This window comes from Nycticebus coucang, chromosome 20, assembly GCF_027406575.1.
Source record: "Nycticebus coucang isolate mNycCou1 chromosome 20, mNycCou1.pri, whole genome shotgun sequence".
NCBI classification, from domain to species: Eukaryota; Metazoa; Chordata; class Mammalia; order Primates; family Lorisidae; genus Nycticebus; species Nycticebus coucang.
Genome location: NC_069799.1, coordinates 15,720,358 through 15,740,493, shown reverse-complemented (window position 1 = coordinate 15,740,493; position 20,136 = coordinate 15,720,358). Strand labels below are relative to the sequence as shown.

General features: G+C 40.0%; 1 protein-coding gene and 1 pseudogene across 1 annotated transcript in view; both read right to left on the bottom strand.

Moving 5' to 3' along the window:
- LOC128572866 (zinc finger protein 208-like) overlaps window positions 1–20,136 on the bottom strand; it is a 105,925-nt gene that overhangs the window by 48,047 nt on the left and 37,742 nt on the right. The window lies entirely within an intron of this gene.
- LOC128572472 (ribosomal protein L18-like) lies at window positions 2,590–4,805 on the bottom strand (annotated as a pseudogene).

Sequence of the window (20,136 nt, the reverse complement as noted above, 5' to 3'; positions counted from 1 at the left end):
ACTTTCCATATTCTCCCATCTCCCTTCCAAAAGGCGTCTAGAAAAGTCTCTGAACATCATTGAGACTTTGGATCATCATTTCTGTGGTTCCTCTCATGAACATGATATTTGGAAATAAACCTTCCTTTTATTAATCTACCATTATTGTGAGTAGATCTTTCAGTGAATCAACCAAGGGAAAATGGCAACATTCACCATGATCCCTACACTACCTTTGAAATCACATTTGCAAGAACCTTCACAAAAGAAAATTAAGTCTGGTATGTCTAAAGGAATGCCTGAGAAATTTTCTAATGGTTTTAAAAATCACATCAACAGCTGTAAGGCAGTCATGTGAAATGTACTGGGGGTTTCCATCAGCAGGGAGAGTTAGTAATGTAGCTGGATTTAAAATGTTGCAATGGTGTAAAATAGTGGAGGGGTTGGTTAGTAAGGATTGTTCACAGGTTGTCCATCATACAGTAGAGAGATGCTGTGTTTGTGGACTTGTAAGAGAGCATGGGGAACATGTAGATGAATAGGGGAACCTAATATGAGGGTGCTGGCTTTGTTAATTAGGGTGGCAGCTGCCGCTACTGCACATAAGTATGGGGGCATGCCTGCAGCCAAGGGATCTGATTGACATGAAATATACACTATAGAACAGATCTGAGAGGGAAAAGGCTGTCCTAAAATACCAGTAGCAATTCCATTATTTTTATGGCAGTGTAAGTGGAAAAGTTTATCAAAACTGGGTAAGCCCAGAGAAAGAGGTGTGGATGATACTAATTTGAGAATTTTAAAGGATTCTAATGCCTTTATGGGTCAGAGGATAGGCTCTTGGATACTGTCAGGAAAGAGGGAATATAATGACTTAGTGAGGGCAGCAAAGTTGGCAATCCATCGGGAGCAGTAGCCAGCTGCCTCTAGAATTTTACCTAGTTATTTTTTAGTTTTGGGAAAGGGGATAGACAAAATTGACTCAAGGTGTTTTGGGGTGAGTTTTTGAGTGCCTTGAGATATTTTGGGTCCTAACTAACAGTGGTCTGTACCCACTGGAGTTTGGAATGAGGGGCTTTATGGCCTTTTTTAGCTAGAGATTTTACTAGAATGAGAGAGTCTAAGAGGGCACCTTGTTTAGTGTGATTACAGAGTAGAACATCATGAATGTACTGAACCCGAGTGGGTCCATACATGAAGATAAAAGAGTCTAAATCAGCCTTGAGAATTTGAGAGAATATTGAAGGAGATTCAGAGTATCCTTGGAGAATTCAGGTCTTTATTAATTGTCTCCGTCTGAAGGTAAATGAAAAGAGAAATTGTGAGTCAGGGTGCAAGAGAATTGAAAAGAAAGCTGAGCAGAGATGAGTCATTGTAAACCAGGCTGCATTAGTAGGAATCAAGATTAAGGATTATAGCTGGATTCGGTATAGCAGAGCGTACAGGGATTACAAAGGAATTTATGCCTCTTAGATCTTGTACAAATCGGTAGATTTGATTCCCATCTGAATCAATTTTTCCTTCCTTTTTCACTGGTAGAATTGGGATGTTACAGGGTGAGGTGTTAAAAATGAGTCCTCTTTGCTGTAAAAGGGAAGAGGTGTATTTAGGTGTATCTATTATAGGTATAATTCCCTGTTCTGCATCTCATGAGAGGGGGCATTCAGCTACTGAGGGAAAAGGTTTTTTTGTTTGTTTGTTTCTTTGTTTTCAGGAGATGTTTAAAGTCTCTGAACATAGTACTAGTCAGATTTCATTTACATGTTTTGCCCAAAGGCTTTGTGGGACCTGCTGTAGGATAGTCTCACTAAGGGAATTAAGTCAGAATGGGTTTCCATTAAAGACAGTAAAAATGTTGGAGTTTCATCTGAGGGCAGAGACATAAAAATACTATTTTCATTACATTATAAGGTAGCATTCAGTTTACATAACAGGTCTCTATCAAAAATGATTGCTGATGAGAATCAGATATTAGAAAGGCATGGTGAGTGTTAAGAGGACCTAGAGATATAGGAGAACCCTGAGAGAAAGATAATTTAATATGTTGTTGAGAGACTCCATTAGCTTGAATAGACTCAGAGGTGAGAGGTAGAGATAATTCTTCTGATCAAATGATAGAAAATGCCGCACACCAGTGTCAATCAAAAATTCCAGTTCCTGATCTTCTACTTTAAGTTTAATGGTGGGGTGGGACTGAGGATCAGCTGTCCCCATCAACCAACTGAATAGTGTCCTATAGGAGAAAATTTACCTTTCTGAGGCATAGGGAGGCTTTTTTTGAGTTTTCCTTTATTTTTTTTAAACACGGGATAGTTAACTTTCCAATGTCCAGATTTTCTGCAGTATCTACACACATCTCGAGGAAGAAAACAAGATAACCTTAATTTATTTTCAGAGGACCGTTGTTGCTTCTGCAATGATCCAATCTGTAAAGCAAGGACTGCAAATTTTAAATCTTTTTTTTTCTTGTTCTCTTGTAAGCCATTTTCAAAAAACTGTGTAACCGCTTCTACTATAACAGTTAGAGGTTGAGCAGTCCAGTCAAGACACTGTTGTTTTTTGTTTGCTTTTGCATCCAAAATCTTTTTAATAAGATTGTAATTTCCAGGGTTAGTTTTTGTAGCCTATGCTGGCACGTTGGCCTCTGGCCCACTTGAACTTTCAGCCCTTCCAGTGGACATAGGGTTTGGTGTGGCTGTGTGGGATTCATGCATCCTTGCCAAAATGCTGGTACTCCTCCCGGCCCTTGTGAAAACCAGAAAGGAGAACAGTGCCACAGCCCTTGTGGGAGTTCAGGGCCAGCTGGTTGAAGGTGAGGATCTTGTCCCCAGCCTTGATGATGAGGGTGCAGTTCCAGCTGCCCAGACACAAGGCACATACCCTCAGGTTGCACACTTCCTGAACCCACACAACATCAGTTATGGTCCCCACAAACACAGCTGTTTTGTTTTTCTGGCTAGGAAGTTTCATCTTCCATATTATCCACGAAAGAGAGAGTGGTGGCCGAGTTTTGCAACTCATAAACCACATCTTCAGGACCATTTGGTTAAGGGTAGAGTGGTCTGTCTGGCAAAAAACCCGTACAGCTTGACCAGCAGCCTTAGCTAAATACCTAGATTTTGAGCTACTTGTGATGAAACTTTTGGTCTTGTGGTGGTGTGTATCAACTCACATGATGGTGACTTGTGCTTGGTCAGGTCCAGAAAGAGCAACTCTACTGTTTTGAATCTGTTTTTTTTAATTTCTGGAAGAAAATTTCCAAGCAGGGCAGACGTTTAAAAATTTCTATGCTCTGACGCTTCAGGAGTAAATGATGTATGTCTCTGGAAAACTTTGATAACTGTTTTTTTTTTTTTTTTTTTTTTGCAGTTTTTGGCTGAGGCTGGGCTTGAACATGCCACCTCTGGCATATGGGGCTGGTGCCCTACTCCTTTGAGCCACCAGCACTGGCCTTTTGATAAATCTTTTAATGAAGGCTTTAGGATCTTCTCCCTCCTTCTAAGTAAATAAATCAACTTTAGACCAATTTCATTAGGAGGGAAAGCCTCTAATACTGCTTCCAATAGAGTATGAATGTCAGTATTTAGATAAGCAATTTCTTGGTCATTTGTAGGGGATCCAGGAAAATGATCTGGCCATTTGTTTCCTCTAAGTATAGGATGTTCTCCTAGAAGCCTTCTGTCTTGTCTAATGACTGCAGTATAATCATGTGTGGGAAGAACACCCTTTAGCAACCAGTCAAGATCCCTGTCAGTTGGATTATGAATGGCTACAAGCCTCTCTAATCCGTCTCTAAATTTGGTGGGATCTTCTGAAAGCATGGAGAAAGGGGTTTTGTAATTCAGAAGATCTGCTGAAGTCCAGGGGACATGAATTCTCTGGGAGGTGGGTGGAAACCCTGGATGGATTTTTAAAGGGCACTGTATAGGGAGGTCTGGGGCTGATGGAATTCAATTACACAATCCTGGGGAGTAAGAGGCATTGTACAGGACAGAAAACCAAGCTTTGCTTTGGCTCTGTAACAGGCCTACTTCTTGCTTCTTAGCTTTTATGCAATCAAACTGTGTATTTTGAGATTTTTAAATCAGGCCTAAGCGCCTTCTGTAAATATTGGAGAGATACAGATATTAAGGCAGGCAACCGATTATTAAAAAGGTTTTCTGAAAAAGATGGAGTCAACATAATTTTAATAGCTCCTAATTACAATTGTTGAGGGATTAAGGTTGGATCTTGAAGTTGATTGTGACCAGGAACCCAGTGATCCGAAAGTGCTTGTGAGGGATCAGCGACAGGTAATTTAGGATAGAGAGCAGTATAAATTGAAGGGCAGCTTAAGGTGCAAGCAGATTTTAATTTTTGTCCTAATTTAGATTTCTGCTCTTCAGTTCTTTTTAAGGTAGTTTTTAAGGCAAGCCACAACACTATTTTTCTTTCTATATGATTTTCCCATAAATACAAATAAGGTAATTGCTTAGGATGAGAGCTCTCTAACATTTTCTTTAAATAAAGGAGTTTCTCTTTCTTTTTTTTTTTTGTGGTTTTTTGGCCGGGGCTGGGTTTGAACCCACCAGCTCCGGCATGTGGGACTGGCACCCTACTCCTTGAGCCACAGGTGCCACCTAAATAAAGGAGCTTTTCTATCTCAAAGCATCCATCTTCTGGCCAGTCATAGCCAGATTTCCTATGGTATATTTATTCCAAAAGTGATTCAATCCAATAAATCTCTTTATAGAAAGCTCAGGTGGTACTCTTCCACGTTTAGAGGAATTTTTAACCATAGAAGCTAGAGGTATTCTTGGAGAGGGCTTAGAGGAGACATTTCCCATGATTCCTAAAATTCACTCTGAGAAATAGATTTATGATAGACAGTGACAAAAAGACTCACTCCTCAGAGCTTGACATGTTTGGTACACATGGTGTGCTGCTAAGAATTTCATGTGGACTCCTACTTGGACTCCTACTCTTTCTAGATTGGCCATCTAGTGGGTTTCCAACAAAACAGCACCCTCCCCCTACTAGATGACAGAGACTAAGGAGAGAATTTCCACTCATTCACAGAATCAAGCTCAGAGACATAAAACAGAATGAGAGGGAAACTTTCTATATATATATATATATATATATATATATATACTCTTTTTTTTTTTTGAGACAGAATCTCAAGGTATCATTCTGGGTAGAGTGTCATGGCATCACAGTTCACAGCAACTCAAATTCTTGGGATTAAGCAATTCTCTTCTCTCAGCCTACCAAGTACCTGGGACTATAGGCACCCACCACAATAACCGGCTATTTTTTTGCTGCAGTTGTGATTGTTGCTTTTTTAACTGGCCCAGGCAGTTTTAAACTTGCCAGCCTTGGTGTATGTGGCTGGCACCCTACCCAATGAGATATGGGCACCACTGAAAATACAGGTTGATCCTTCTACCTTGGAGCAAAATGTCAGAGTATGGTCTTAATGAAATTGCCCAGGCCTAGGAAACTGGGGTCCATTGTTCAGGCTTGAATGGGGGAACCCTGTATCAATAGAAGGGAAGATTTAGGGTTTTTCCAGATGAAGGGTGATCTAAGGATCTGCAACAGACTCACAACTTGGGCTAGAGCCCTGTTCACTCTTTTTGACCTGATGATCTCATCTCTGGAAGACATGAATCTCATTAGCACATCATCTGAGTAAAGTTTTCCTTTTGAATTTAAAAGTCCATAAAGTTTATGAAAATTGTAAACAATTAGGTCTCTTCCCAAAGTTGGCTTAATTGCCTTTGGGCTTAAGAGGGCAATGGCTGCTACCACCTGTAGATAGTGTGGTTATACTTTATCCATGGTGTTAATTTCTTTACTAAGATAAGCTATAGGTTGTAAAACTGGACCCCAGTGTTGGGTCAAGTCTGCTAGGATAGGAGGCTCCCATAGCTCAGTTGGCAGGGCGCTGGCCACATACACCAAAGGTGGTGGGTTCGAATCTGACCTGGGCCTGCTAAGCAACAATGACAACTGCAACCAAAAAATCACCAGGCATTGTGGTGGGTATCTGTAGTCTAAATTCTTGGGAGACTGAGGCATGAGATTTGCTTAAGCCCAAGTTTTTGAGGTTTCTGTGAGCTGTGATGCCAGGGTACTCTACCCAGGGTGATAGCTTGAGACTTTCTCTTGAAGAAAAAAAAAAAGAAAGGAAGAAAAAAACTTCTAGGATAATCTGTAACATACAGATTAAATTGTTGTCTGGTAGGAAGACTTAAAGCAGGACATGTAAAAGAGCATTTTTCAGCTGTTGGATTGCCTTATTTGCCTCTAGTTCCCATTCTAGAGTGACCAGGCACTCTTTGAGCATTTTTAATTAAAGAATAGAGTGATCTAGCTATTTCACTACATCCAGGAGTACAGAGTCTGCAAAAGCCTGTAATCCCTAAGTAGCCTGGAGTGTTTGAAGTTTGGGTTAAGTCAAATTGGTTCTATTCTTTCTTTGCTAAAGGCTCTCTTAGCCTGTGAAAGTTGGAGGCCCAAATAGTGTACTTCAGGCACAATAATTGGGCTTTCGCCTTGGAAATTTTGTACCCACAATCAGCTAGAAAGTTTAATAGAGCTTGGGTAGCTTTATGGCATTCCTCTGCATCTGGTGTTCCCAAAAGAATGTCATATACATACTGAACAAGAGTCACTGTGGGATATGAGAAATGACTCAAGTGTTGGGCTAAGGCTTGTCCAAACAAGTGAGGGCTGTCTCTAAATCCCTGAGGTAATTTGGACCAATTGAGCTTATTTTTGTTGACATCTTGTTGTTCCCATCTGTCCCTCGGTAGTCCATATTTCTGGATTAATTTTTGTCTCTAATAAGGAAAGGCACAGCAGAAGTAATTGTCCCATATTCATATAAATGGTTGTTCCACTTTAGTTAGTATGTCCCTCCTCAGAAGGGGAGCAGGACTTTCAGTCATGATTAGAAAGGCAGGAGACAACAGCCAGTTGCCCCAATTGCAGTTTAAAGGCTGAGAGAAGAATTTGGTAACCAGCTTTCAAAACACCCTCTGTATATTTTTATTTTTATTATCTTTTTTTTTTTTTTTTGAGACAAAGTCTCAGTACATCACCCTCAGTAGAGTGGTGTGGCGTCACAGCTCACAGTAACCTCAAACTTTTGGGCTCAAGTGATTCTTTTGACACAGCCTCCCTAGTAGTTGAGACTACAGGCTCCTGCCACAGCGCCTAGCTACTTTGTTGTTGTTGTTGTTGTTTGTTTGTTTGTTTAGCAGGCCTGGGTGTGTTCAAACCCATCAGCCCCAGTGCACATGGCCGGCACCCTAACCACTGAGCAAAAGACACCCAGTCCTCTCATATAGTTCTTTTACAATAATTTGGCCCTGTAAGGAATCAGGCAATAAATTGGGTGTGTTTGCTCACTGCCTCTTTAAGCCATTCAAGAAAGGCTGAGGTATTTCTTTTCTTAGAGTTTCATAGTTCTCTTTATAGAGATCTTTCACGTCTTTTGTTAGGTAAATTCCCAAATATTTCATCTTCTTTGGCACTACTGTGAATGGGATAGAGTCCTTAACTGCTTTTTCAATTTGACTGTTGTTGGTGTATATAAAGGCTACCGATTTATGTGGATAGAGGCAGGGGGATCGGTGGGATCACACCTGTGGTGCATCTTACAGGGGTATTTGCGAAACTTGGTAAATGTAGAATGTAAATGTTTTGGCACAGTAACTGAGATAAGGCCAGAAAGGCTATGTTAATCACTGTGATAAAAATGTGTCAAATGGTTTATGAAGCGAGTGTATGATGCCCCATGATCATATCAATGTATACAGTTATGATTTAATAAAAAAAAATAAATTAAAAAAAAAAGAAAGGCTGAGTGACTTTCTTTTTGTTCCTGGTAAATGGAAGACAACCTTAAATAATTCATAGGCTTTTTTTGGGATCAATGTCAACCTTCCAGGATACATGTTAGAAATTGTCTATGCCATCAGTCATCTTGTTTCTCAGGTCCCATTCAGTATCCTCAAAGCGAAATGTCTTCACATGGGATATCTGTCTTTTTCCTCAGAGGACATACTGCTATCAGTATTGGACATAAACTACAAATCACCCCACTTTCTAGCCTCATCCAAGCCTTCACTTTTCTCATCCAAAGTTTGAATTTATTAAGCAGTAGCATTAAATCTTTCCAAGACAGGCCAAAGCTTTGTCCTAACCTTTAGAGAACATTTGTGTACCTCTCTGGATCATCAGAAATTTTTCCTAAATTAATTTGTTTTAAATCTCCTAGAGAAAATGGAACGAATACTAACACATTTTCTCCTTTCCCCACCCACAGTCTCAACCAAGGGTCACAAAGCAGAATACAGTTTTTTTCTGCTTTCAGGACCAGAAGAAAATCTTGGAACAGACTTCTTGGAGTTTTCTAAAGGTGTGGAGGAAGGTGCAGGTGTAGAAGTAGATGGTGTGTTTGAACTGGGTGCTGACTTCATCTCTTTCAGAAATCTTTGGCCATTTAGGGAAGTTACTACAGCCAGGAAACATGGATCTATCTGACAGGTTTTACATAGTTGGGGGTTATCTCTGAGAAAAAAAAAGCCTTCACATAGTGCATTTCAGACCACTTCTCTTCTTGTTTACAAAAAAGATCTAACTGAGGGAGTCACCTGTGGCTCAGTGAGTAGGGCGCTGGCCCCATATACCGAGGGTGGTGGGTTCAAATTCAGCCCCAGCCAAACTGCAACAAAAAAATAGTCAGGCAAAGTGGCGGGTGCCTGTAGTCCCAGCTACTCAGCAGGAGGCTGAGGCAAGGGAATCGCCTAAGCCTAGGAGCTGTAGGTAGCTGTGAGCTGTGATACCACTGCACTCTACTGAGGGCAATAAAGTGAGACTCTTTCTCTAAAAAAAAGATCTAACTGAAAAATGATATCATAATGTAGAGTACCCTCTGGTGGCCATTGTTGATCCTTGGCAAATTGATACTGAGGCAAGGCTTGAGTGCAGAAGAAAACCTTGCTTTCCTTTTTCAGCGTTTGGGAATCAAATGGGTCCCCATGCTTCAGAATGCAGCCCAGTGGGGTGTTCTCTTGGTGAGAGAATATGTTACCCATCACAGATCGTCAATCCTGGAAGGTGGCCCCCAAATATGTTATTGGATTTCTTTTTTTTTTTTTATGTTACTGGAATTCTTTCTTCAGTAGGTCCTTGGTCTCAGGAATTCCAAGAATGGCCCACAGACCACAGATCAGTGGCAAGACAGGATTTTATTAGACAGAAATGAATACAGAAGTAGTAAAAAAAGCACTCAAGCTTCTAGCAAAGGGGAAGACCCAAGTTGGAACTCTCCAATTTTCAAATAATTTTTGTAATGAAAATCATCAAATCCCGGCTCGGGGCCTGTAGCTCAGCAGGTAAGGCGCCAGCCACATACAGCGGAGCTGGCAGTTTTGAACCCAGCCCAGACCTGCCAAACAACAATGACAACTACAACCAAAAAATAGCTGGGTGTAGTGCCAAGTACCTGTGGTCCCAGCTACTTGGGAGTCTGAGGCAACAGATAAGCTTCAGCCCAAGAGTTTGAAGTTGCTGTGAGCTATAACGCCACACACTCTACTGATGTCCACATAGTGAGACTCTGTCTCCAAAAAAAAAAAACAAGGTGAAATTGTGTTGTTATTGTCATTTAATTTTTCTTTTTTTTGTATAAAATCTCAGACAAGGTATAGTAAGTACTGTTTGATATTATGTATTCTTTCTATATTTTTAATATTGGTAGCTAACAAAAAGAAAAAACCATTCTGTACCTGGTTAATATTATTTACCTGATTTTAAACTTTCTTACATGTAATTTATTTTGATCAATCTTATTTTATTGTAGAATATTAAATATAATTAGGTCTTGCCATTTGTGTGACATTTGATGTATTTTCTTTTTAAATAGAGTTGCACTCTGTCATCCAGGCTACAGTGCCATGGCATCACAGCTCACAACAACCTCAAACTCTTGGGCTTAAGTGATTCTCTTTACTCAGCCTCCCAAAGATCTGTGACAATAGGCACCCACCAAAACACCCAGATATTTTTTCTGTTTCAGTTGTCATTGTTGTTTAACTGGCCAGGTATGGGTTTGAACCAACCAGCTTCAGTGTATATGGCTGGCACCATAACCACTATGCTACAGGCGCGGAGCCAGTTTTTATATTTTTAGTAGAAACAGGGTCTCCTCCATCCTCTTTCTGGTCTGAAACTCCAGAGCTCAAGCAATCCTCCTTCACCTGCCTTCCTTCAAACCAATTTTGGAATTCTTTTTTTCTTTACTTTTTTTTTTTGAGACAAAGTCTCACTTGGTCACCCATGGTAGAGTGTTGTGGTGTCACAGCTCTCAGCAAACTAAAACTCTTGGGCTTAAGTGATTCTCCTCCCTCAGCCTCCTGAGTAGCTGGGACTACAGGCACCTGGCACAACATCTGGCTATTTTGTTGTTGCAGTTGTTACTGCTGGTTAGCAGGCCCAGGCTGAGTTTGAACCCACCAGACTTGGAGTATGTGGCTGGCACCCTAACCACTTAGCTATGGGCAGCCAGCCAATAAAATTTCTTTTTTAAAAAAATATTTCCTTTATCTTCAGGTAACAAAGATGTATTGTGGGTCCCATCACAACTGTAAGGAGAATGTTCCAATATAGTTATCTGTTCACTGGCTAAATACTCCCTCACACACAAGGTCATGTAAACTAGTGTTCTGTCATGATGCTAGACCCTTGAGTTGGAGGCTAACATTTTTAGTTGAGATTGTCCTAACTCCTTCCCTTTTGACATTTTCATGTTCCACCATGCTTCTTACATTCAGCTGAGTATTTTGACAGCCCATTAAATAAATTTTTGCAAAGTTTTCATAAGTTTTGCTTATTACTAGCTACCCTGACCAATCTTCATCAGTGAGGCTTTCTCTCCTCTCAGAAAAATGTTCACTCCATTTGTAAACTGCCATTATCTTTATGGCCTTAAGACCATGATCTTGGACTAACTTGTCCCTGATTTCACTACTGCTCTTGCCAAGTTTAACAACAAATTTCTTTTCTTTTCTTTTTTTATTAAATCATAGCTGTGTACATTAATATGATCATGGGGCACAATACACTTGGTTCATAGATCGTTTGACACATTTTCATCACACAAGTTAACATAGCTTTCATAGCATTTTCTTAGTTATTTTGCTAAGATCTTTACATTCCACATTTACTAGGATTCACATATACCCTTGTAAGATGCACTGCAGTTTTAATCCCATTAATTCCCCTCCCTCCACCTCACTCCCCCCTTCCTCCCGTCCCTTAGCCCCTTCTCCCTATTCTTAGGTTTTAACTGGGTTATAGCTTTCATGTGAATGTCCTACATTAGTCTCATAATAAGGGTGAGTACATTGGGTACTTTTTCTTCCATTCTTGAGACACTTTACTGGGTTCATTTCTTGGTTCTCTATTCTGTTCCAGACATCTACTTCTCTGTTTTTGTGCCATTACCATTCTGTTTTGATCACTATTGATTTGTAGTATAGTCTGAGGTCTGGTAGCGTGATTCCTCCTGCTTTGTTTCTATTTTTGAGTAATGTCTTGGCTATTTGAGTTTTTCTGATTCCATATAAAACAAAGTATTGTTTTTTCAAGATCTTTAAAGTATGACAGTGGAGCTTTAATGGGGATTGCGTTGAAATTATATATTGCTTTGGGTAGTATGGACATTTTAACAATGTTGATTCTTCCCAACCATGAGCATGGTATATTTTTCCATTTGTTAACATTCTCAGCTAACTCTTTTCTTAGAGTTTCATAGTTCTCTTTATATAGATCTTTCATGTCCTTTGTTAGATAAACCCCCAAGTGTTTCATCTTTTTTGGCACTACTGTGAATGGGCTAGAGTCCTTAATCGTTTTTTCAACTTGACTATTGTTGGTGTATATAAAGGCTACCGATTTATGAATGTCCCTTCTATACCAATTTTCTTGAGTGTTCTGATCATGAAGGGATGTTGGATGTTATCAAAAGCTTTTTCTGCATCGATTGAGAGAATCATATGGTCTTTGTTTTTTAATTTCTTTATGTGCTGAATTACATTAATAGATTTACGTATATTGAACCAGCCTTGAGATCCTGGGAAAAAAACAGGTCATGATGTATGATTTGTTTAATATGTTGCTGGATTCTGTTTGTAAGGATCTTGTTGAATATTTTTGCATCTATATTCATTAGTGATATTGGTCTATAATTTTCTTTTCTTGTTGTGTCTTTTCCTGGTTTGGAGATCGGGGTGGTGTTTGCTTCATAGAACGTGTTGGGTAGTCTTCCTTCTTTTTCTACCTTTTGGAACAGGTTGAGCAATATAGGCACTAATTCCTCTTTGAAGGTTTGGTAGAATTCTGACGTAAAACCATCTGGTCCCGGACTTTTATTTCTGGGGAGATTTTGTATGGTTGATGCTATTTCCAAACTTGATATAGGCCTGTTCAACATTTCCACTTGATTTTGGTTAAGTCTTGGAAGGTGACGTGCTACCAAGTAATGGTCAATTTCCTTCAGATTTTCGAATTTCTGAGAGTAAAGTTTCTTGTAATATTTATTAAAGATTTTTTGGATTTCTGAGGAGTCTGTTGTTATTTCGTCTTTGTTATTTCTGATTGATGAGATTAGAGATTTTACTCTTTATTTTCTGATTAGGTTGGCCAAAGGTTTATCTATTTTGTTGACCTTTTCAAAAAACCAGCTTTTTGATTTATTGATCTGTTGTATTATTGTTTTGTTTTCAATTTCATTTAGTTCTGCTCTGATTTTGGTTATTTTTTTTCTTCTACTGGATTTGGGGTTGGTGTGTTCTTCCATTTCCAGTCTCTTGAGATGTTCCATTAAGTTGCTTACTTCCTCTCTTTCCGTTCTCCTGAGGAAGGCTTGCAGTGCTATAAATTTCCCTCTTAGAACTGCCTTTGCAGTGTCCCAGAGGTTCTGATAATTCGTGTCTTCATTGTTGTTTTGTTCCAGAAATTTGGCAATTTCCTTCTTGATCTCATCTCTGACCCAGGCATCATTCAACATAAGGTTATTTACCTTCCATGTTTTTGTATGTGTATGCAGATTCCTGTTGTTACTCATCTCAAGTTTTAGTCAATGATGGTCTGAGAAGATGCATGGAATAATTTCTATTCCTTTAAATTTACTGAGGTTAGACTTGTGACCTAAGATGTCATTGATTCTGGAGTAAGTTCTGTGGGCGGATGAGAAGTATGTGTATTCAGTTTTGTTGGGATGAAATGTTCTGTAGATGTCTGCTAAATCTAAATGCTGGATGGTTAGATTTAAATCTAGAATTTCTTTACTCAGATTTTTGTCGGAGGATCAATCCATCACTGCCAAAGGAGTGTTAAAATCTCCGACTATTATGGAGTTGGAGGAAATCAAGTTGCTCATGTCTGTTAGAGTTTCTCTTATAAATTGAGGTGCATTCTGGTTGGGTGCATAGATATTAATAATTGAAATCTCATCATATTGAGTCTTACCTTAACAAATATGAAGTGACCATTTTTGTCCTTCCTTACTTTTGTTGGTTTAAAGCCTATTGTATCCACAAATAAAATTGCAACTCCTGCTTTTTTCTGGTTACCATTTGCCTGAAATATGGATGACCATCTTTCACCCTGATTCTGTATTTGTCTTTTAAGTTAAGATGTGACTCTTGTATACAACAAATGTCTGGCCTGAGTTTTTGTATCCAGTCAGCTAACCTATGTCTCTTTAGAGGGCAGTTTAAGCCATTCACATTAATGGAGAGTATTGATAATTTTGGTGAAATTTGGGGTATTGAGTTTTTCGAAAGTTCAGTGGGCATTTTTAATCCTTTTGCCATTGTGGAAGTTGGAGTTTGATCAGAAGTTTCTGAAAGAGTTTACTTTTGTAGTAGAGGATTGGGTTGGTTATTATGGAGGATAGCTCTGAGAATACCCTGAAGAGTTGGTTTGTTATGGCAAATTTATTTAGCATATGTATTTCATTAAAGTATTTAATTTCTCTGTCATAAATGAAACTCAGTTTAGCTGGGTACAATATCCAGGGTTGAAAGTTATTTTGCTTGAGGAGATTAAACATTGATGACCACCCTCTTCTGGCTTGAAAAGTTTCAGCAGAGAGATCTGCAGTCATTCTAATGTTCTTTCCTTTGAAGGTAATAGATTACTTTCACCTGGCCTCTTTGAGAATTTTCTCCTTCATATTAACTTTAGTGAAGTTAATTATGATATGCCTGGGGGATGTCTTATTGGGGTTAAGTCGTGCTGGGGTTCTGAAGCTATCCACTATCTGAATTTCAGGTTCTCTAGGCATGTCTGGAAAATTCTCTTTCATAATTTCATGCAGAAGGGCCTCTGCGCCCAGTGAGGCCACATCATCTGTTTCAGGAATTCCCATGAGACGGATATTTGCCTTCTTCGAGTTATCCCAGAGCTCTCTGAGTGAGTGATCCATTTTTGCTCTCCATTTCTCTTCCTCTTTGAGAGTTTTGGAGCGTTCAAAGGCTTTATCTTCGATGTCGGAGATCCTTTCTTCTGCTTGGTCCATTCTGTTGCTAAAGGATTCTACTGTATTTTTCATATCTTTGAGGGCTGCAAATTCTTGTTTCAGTGTGTCTAAGTCTTTCGTGGTTTTGTCTTTAAATTCGTTAAATTCTTGAGACGGCTTTTGAATTTCTCCACGAATTCCTAATTCCATTTTGTTAATCTTGTTTGCCATCCAAATTCTGAATTTGATTTCTGATATCTCAGCCAGTTGTTTGTGAATGGGATCTTCAATTACATCTGCCGTATCTTTCCTTGGGGAGGTTGATCTATTCTCGTTATTCATGTTACCAGAGTTTTTCCACTGATTCCGCCCATGATTGTTTTACTCCCTTTGATTTTCCTCTGGTGTTTTGTTAAGGACCCGTACAGTGCTGTGGCCTGAGAAACTGGGGCCCTGTTTGGTGTATAGTGGCTAAGTGGTTCTCTCTTTTTTTCCAGCTTGTTTCTATGTGACTCTAGTGAAACAGTTACTCTGGGTTGAAGTCTCAGCTGTGGAGAAATACCAGCAATTAAGTCACCCCACCCACCACAGGCAACAAATGGAAAAGGAAAATCAAACCTTCCTACAACCACACACCCAGGGCACCACCTGGATAGTTCCCAGGTGAGTGACTCAGTTCAAAAGGTCCAAGTCAATTGTCTCAGTCTGCAGCTTCCTTGGGTTGGAGAGTTCAAGAGGTCCCTGGGAACTGGATCACAGGGGTCTCGTGACTGCTCTAAAATGGCTTGCTCCAGTGCTGCGTGGAGTCAGGAAGAGCCACCAGTAAATAGATCAGTTTGGGAAGATTGATGCCTCCTTCCCCACCTTGCAGCTCTGTCACACCCAGTTGCTGCTAGCCCCAAAGGGCTGTGACCCAGTCAATTGTCTGCAGTAAGCAGATACTCCAGGGGTTTGCACCTACCTAAGTCACAGGGTAGTCTGTGTCTGCTCAACTAGGCTGCTATTCTCTGTCTTTATCCAGCAGGGGGTGGTGTGGCCTGTCAACCTCGGGCACTTGATGAAGGCTGGAGGTGTTCACTCAGTTCCAGCCCCACCCAGTTTATGTTACTGGGTGAAGGAAACAACCTTGTGGGAGTTTGTTTCTGACCTTGCCAGATTCCTCTGCAGAGGAGAGGCTGATTTGAGTTCCCAGAACCTGTGCCTCAGGCCCTGTCCTTAGTCCTGTGGGTTTGTTTTCGCAGCACAATCAGTTGTCGGTTGTAGCCTCTTGGCCTCCTTTGTCTATAGGCTGGTGATACCCTGAGGGCCAGGTGCATCTTAGGCTTAGTAGAGAGTTTCCCAGGGAAATTCCCAGGGAATTTCCCAGCTCTGTTGGTGTGTTTTTTAGTCCCCGTGTTCCACACGTCGGTACCATCTCAGGAAAACCCTTTACTCACGGGGCCTGTGTTTCAGTCCCAGGTCTTTTCCATGGTTGTTGCCATCTGAGAAGATGCTCAGCCTCATCTGGTTGCCCAGGAAGACAGGAGGAGAGGCTATGGGATATCTGGGGGTGGGCCTTGTTATTGCCGAAGATGGCTGTATCTCTGCACCTCGGGGCACCACCGGTCCAGTGTAATTCCCTCTCAGCCAACTGTCGTCCTCTTGCTCCTTTGCTACAGAGTCAGCACTGGCCAGCTGCAGTCCAGGTCCCGTCTACACCTCTCGAGAGTTTACCCAAGAATCTGGACTCTTGGGGGGGCAGGTCTCCAGATCATGGAGTGAGAGTGGAAGGGAGTGTTAGGAGCTCAGATTTGCAGGTCGTAACACCAAGCTCATTGAGACCAAATGAACAAATAAACAGATACAAAGGTTACCAGGCACATGGGCCCATAGATACAGAGACAGACGGAGACACATAGACATACAGTCAACAGCCACGACAACAGCAATATAAGAACAACTGCAATTAAAATAGTGATAATCGTAAAATAATTGAAAGAAAGGAAAAAAAAGAGAGAAAAAAGTGGTGTTCGAAGGAATGTTAAATGAGAAGAAAGAAGAAATTAAAATTAGAAGACAGAGAAATAAAAGATATATGTATATAAAAAGTAATAATAAAAAATTATTGAAATCTCCTCTAAGAAAATGGTGAGGAAAAAACAGACAAAAACAAAACAAAACAAACAAAAACCCTCCACAAAAAACAAAAAAACAAAACAAAACAAAACAAAAAAACCCACGAAAACCAAAAAAGACAAAACAAACAAAACAAAAAAAAGGCACCAACTACAAAAATATTCTTGTGTGTAGAAATATACCTATAAATATCTATATGTCTGGTGTAGGGATCAACTTTCATAGGAATATATTCATGCTGTGATATACTTTCTGGACAGCAGGTGGTGCTGTGAGTGCTTCCGAGACTTATACCTGATTTACAGTTTATACCGTTACCATGGTAACCAACTTCCATGGCTGATCGCCATTTTGGAGTTTCCGTAAAAGATTGTCGCCTAAGAATTGTGCAACCTTGGCTGTTCTTTTCCAGACAGCACTTGCAACCGACTTTCCCACTCAGTGCAGGTGTCCACGCTTCCTAAGTCCCTCCACTCTGTTCCCAGGTTCCACTGCAAACTGGCGACTGCCATTGGCCATAAGGGGAGCGGTGCTGAGTTAGCATGGTTGTTGGCGGGCTCCTGGTTGTATCTCCTGTAGCTGGTTCCCGCGGTTTCAGCAGCCAAAGCTGGTCTGCGGCTTCAGTAGCTTCGCAGCTCCAGAAGCCAAAGCCGGGTTCTAGGCTTCAAGCCGGTTCCCGTGGTTGGAGCACTCGAGGGACTTATTCTGAGTTTTATGGATCAGAGTTTCCCTTTTGGATGGGCGCCTGCCAGTTCGCCGTGCAGCCTGAACCCAGGCTACTGATTTATGAATGTTGATTTTGTAACCTGAGACGCTGCTGTATTCCTTGATCACTTCTAAGAGTTTTGTAGTAGAGTCCCTAGTGTTTTCCAGATACACAATCATATCATCTGTGAAGAGAGACAGCTTAATCTCTTCTGACCCTATATGGATACCCTTGATCGCCTTTTCTTCCCTAATTGCAGTGGCTAAAACTTCCATTACAATGTTAAAAAGCAATGGAGACAATGGGTAGCCTTGTCTGGTTCCTGATCTGAGTGGAAATGATTCCTATTTAACTCCATTCAATATGATATTGGCTGTGGGTTTGCTGTAGATGGCCTCTATCAGTTTAAGAAATGTCCCTTCTATACCAATTTTCTTAAGTATTCTGATCATGAAGGGATGCTGGATATTATCAAAAGCTTTTTCTGCATCGATTGAGAGAATCATATGGTCTTTGTTTTTTAATTTGTTTATGTGCTGAATTACATTTATAGCTTTATGTATATTGAACCAGCCTTGAGACCCTGGGATAAAACCGACTTGGTCGTGATGTATAATTTGTTTGATGTGTTGCTGAATTCTGTTTGTTAGGATCTTGTTGAATATTTTTGTGTCTATATTCATTAGTGATATTGGTCTATTCCTTTAATCTTGTTGAATATTTTTGCATCTATATTCATTAGTGATATTGGTCTATAATTTTCTTTTCTTGTTGGGTCTTTTCCTGGTTTGGGGATCAGGGTGATGTTTGCTTCATAGAATGGGTTGGGTAGTCTTCCTTCTTTTTCTACCTTTTGGAACAGCTTGAGTAATATAGGCACTAATTTCTCTTTAAAGGTTTGTAGAATTCTGAAGTGAACCATCTGGTCCCGGGCTTTTCTATTTAGGGAGATTTTGTATGGTTGATGCTATTTCCGAACTTGATATGGGCCTGTTAAGCATTTCCATTTGATTCTGGCTAAGTCTTGGAAGGTGACATGCTTCCAAATATTGGTCAATTTCCTTCAGATTTTCATATTTCTGAGAATAAATTTTCTTGTAATATTCATTAAGGATTTTTTGTATTTCTGAGGTGTCTGTTGTTATTTAATCTTTGTCCTTTCTGATTGATGAGCTTAGAGATTTTACTCTTTTTTTCCTGATTAGGTTGGCCAAAGGTTCATCTATTTTATTGATCTTTTAAAAAAACCAGCTTTTAGATTTATTGATCTGTTGTATTATTTTTTTGTTTTCAAGTTTGTTTAATTCTGCTCTAATTTGGTTATTTCTTTTCTTCTACTGGGTTTAGGGTTGGAATGTTCTTCCTTTTCCAGTTGCTTGAGATGTCCAATTAAGTTGTTAACTTTCTCTCTTTCTGTTCTCTTGTTGAAGTCTTGCAGTGGTATGAATTTCCCTCTTAGAACTGCCTTTGCGGGGCGGCGCCTGTGGCTCAGTCAGTAAGGCGCCAGCCCCATATACCGAGGCTGGTGGATTCAAACCTGTCCCTGGCTGAACTGCAACCAAAAAATAGCTGGGCATTATGGCAGGCACCTGTAGTCCCAGCTACTCGGGAGGCTAAGGCAAGAGAATCACTTAAGCCCAGGAGTTGGAGATTGCTGTGAGCTGTGTGATGCCATGGCACTCTACCAAGGACCGTAAAGTGAGACTCTGTCTCCACAAAAAAAAAAAAAAAAAACAAGAACTGCCTTTGCAGTGTCCCAGAGGTTCTGATACTTCGTGTCTTCATTGTCATTTTGTTCCAAAAAATTGGCAATTTCTTTCTTAATCTCATCTCTGACCCAGCTATCATTCAGCATAAGATTATTTAACTTGCATGTTTTTGTATGGGTATGCAGATTCCTGTTGTCACTCAGCTAAAGTTTTATTCCATGGTGGTCTGAGAAGATGCAAGGAATAATTTCTATTCCTTTAAATTTACTGATGTTAGACTTGTGACCTAAGATGTGGTTGATTTTGGAGTAAGTTCCGTGGGCTGATGAGAGTATGTGTATTTAGTTTTTTTGGGATGAAATGTTCTGTAGATGTCTGCTAAATCCAAATATTAGATGGATAGGTTTAAATGTAAGATTTCTTTGCTCAGCTTCTTGTTGGAGGATCAATCCAACACTGTGAAAGGAGTGTTGAAATCTCTGACTATTATGGAGCTGGAGGAAATCAAGTTGCTCATGTCAGTTAGAGTTTCTCTTATAAATTGAGGTGCATTCTGGTTGGGTGCATAGATATTAATCATTGAAATCTCATTATATTGAGTATTACCCTTAACAAATATGAAGTGACCATTCTTGTCCTTCCTTACTTTTGTTGGTTTAATGCCTATTGTATCTGCAAATAAAATTGCGACACCTGCTTTTTTCTGATTATCGTTTGCCTGAAATATGGATGACCATCCTTTCACCCTGAGTCTGTATTTGTCTTTTAAGTTAAGGTGTGACTCTTGTATGCAAAAAATATCTGGCCTGAGTTTTTGTATCTAGTCAGCTAACCTATGCCTGTTTAGAGGACAGTTTAAGCTGTTCACATTAATGGAGAGTATTGATAAGTCTGGTGAAATTTTGGGTATCGAGTTTTTCAAAGATCCAGTGGACATTTTTAATCCTTTCACCAGTGTGGAAGTTGGAGTTTGATCTGAAGTTTCTGAGTGAGTTTAGTTTTGTGCTGTAGGATTGGGTGGGTCATTATGGAGGATAGGTTTGAGAATATCCTGAAGAGCTGGTTTACTTATGACAAATTTCTTCAGCATATGAATGTCATTAAAGTAT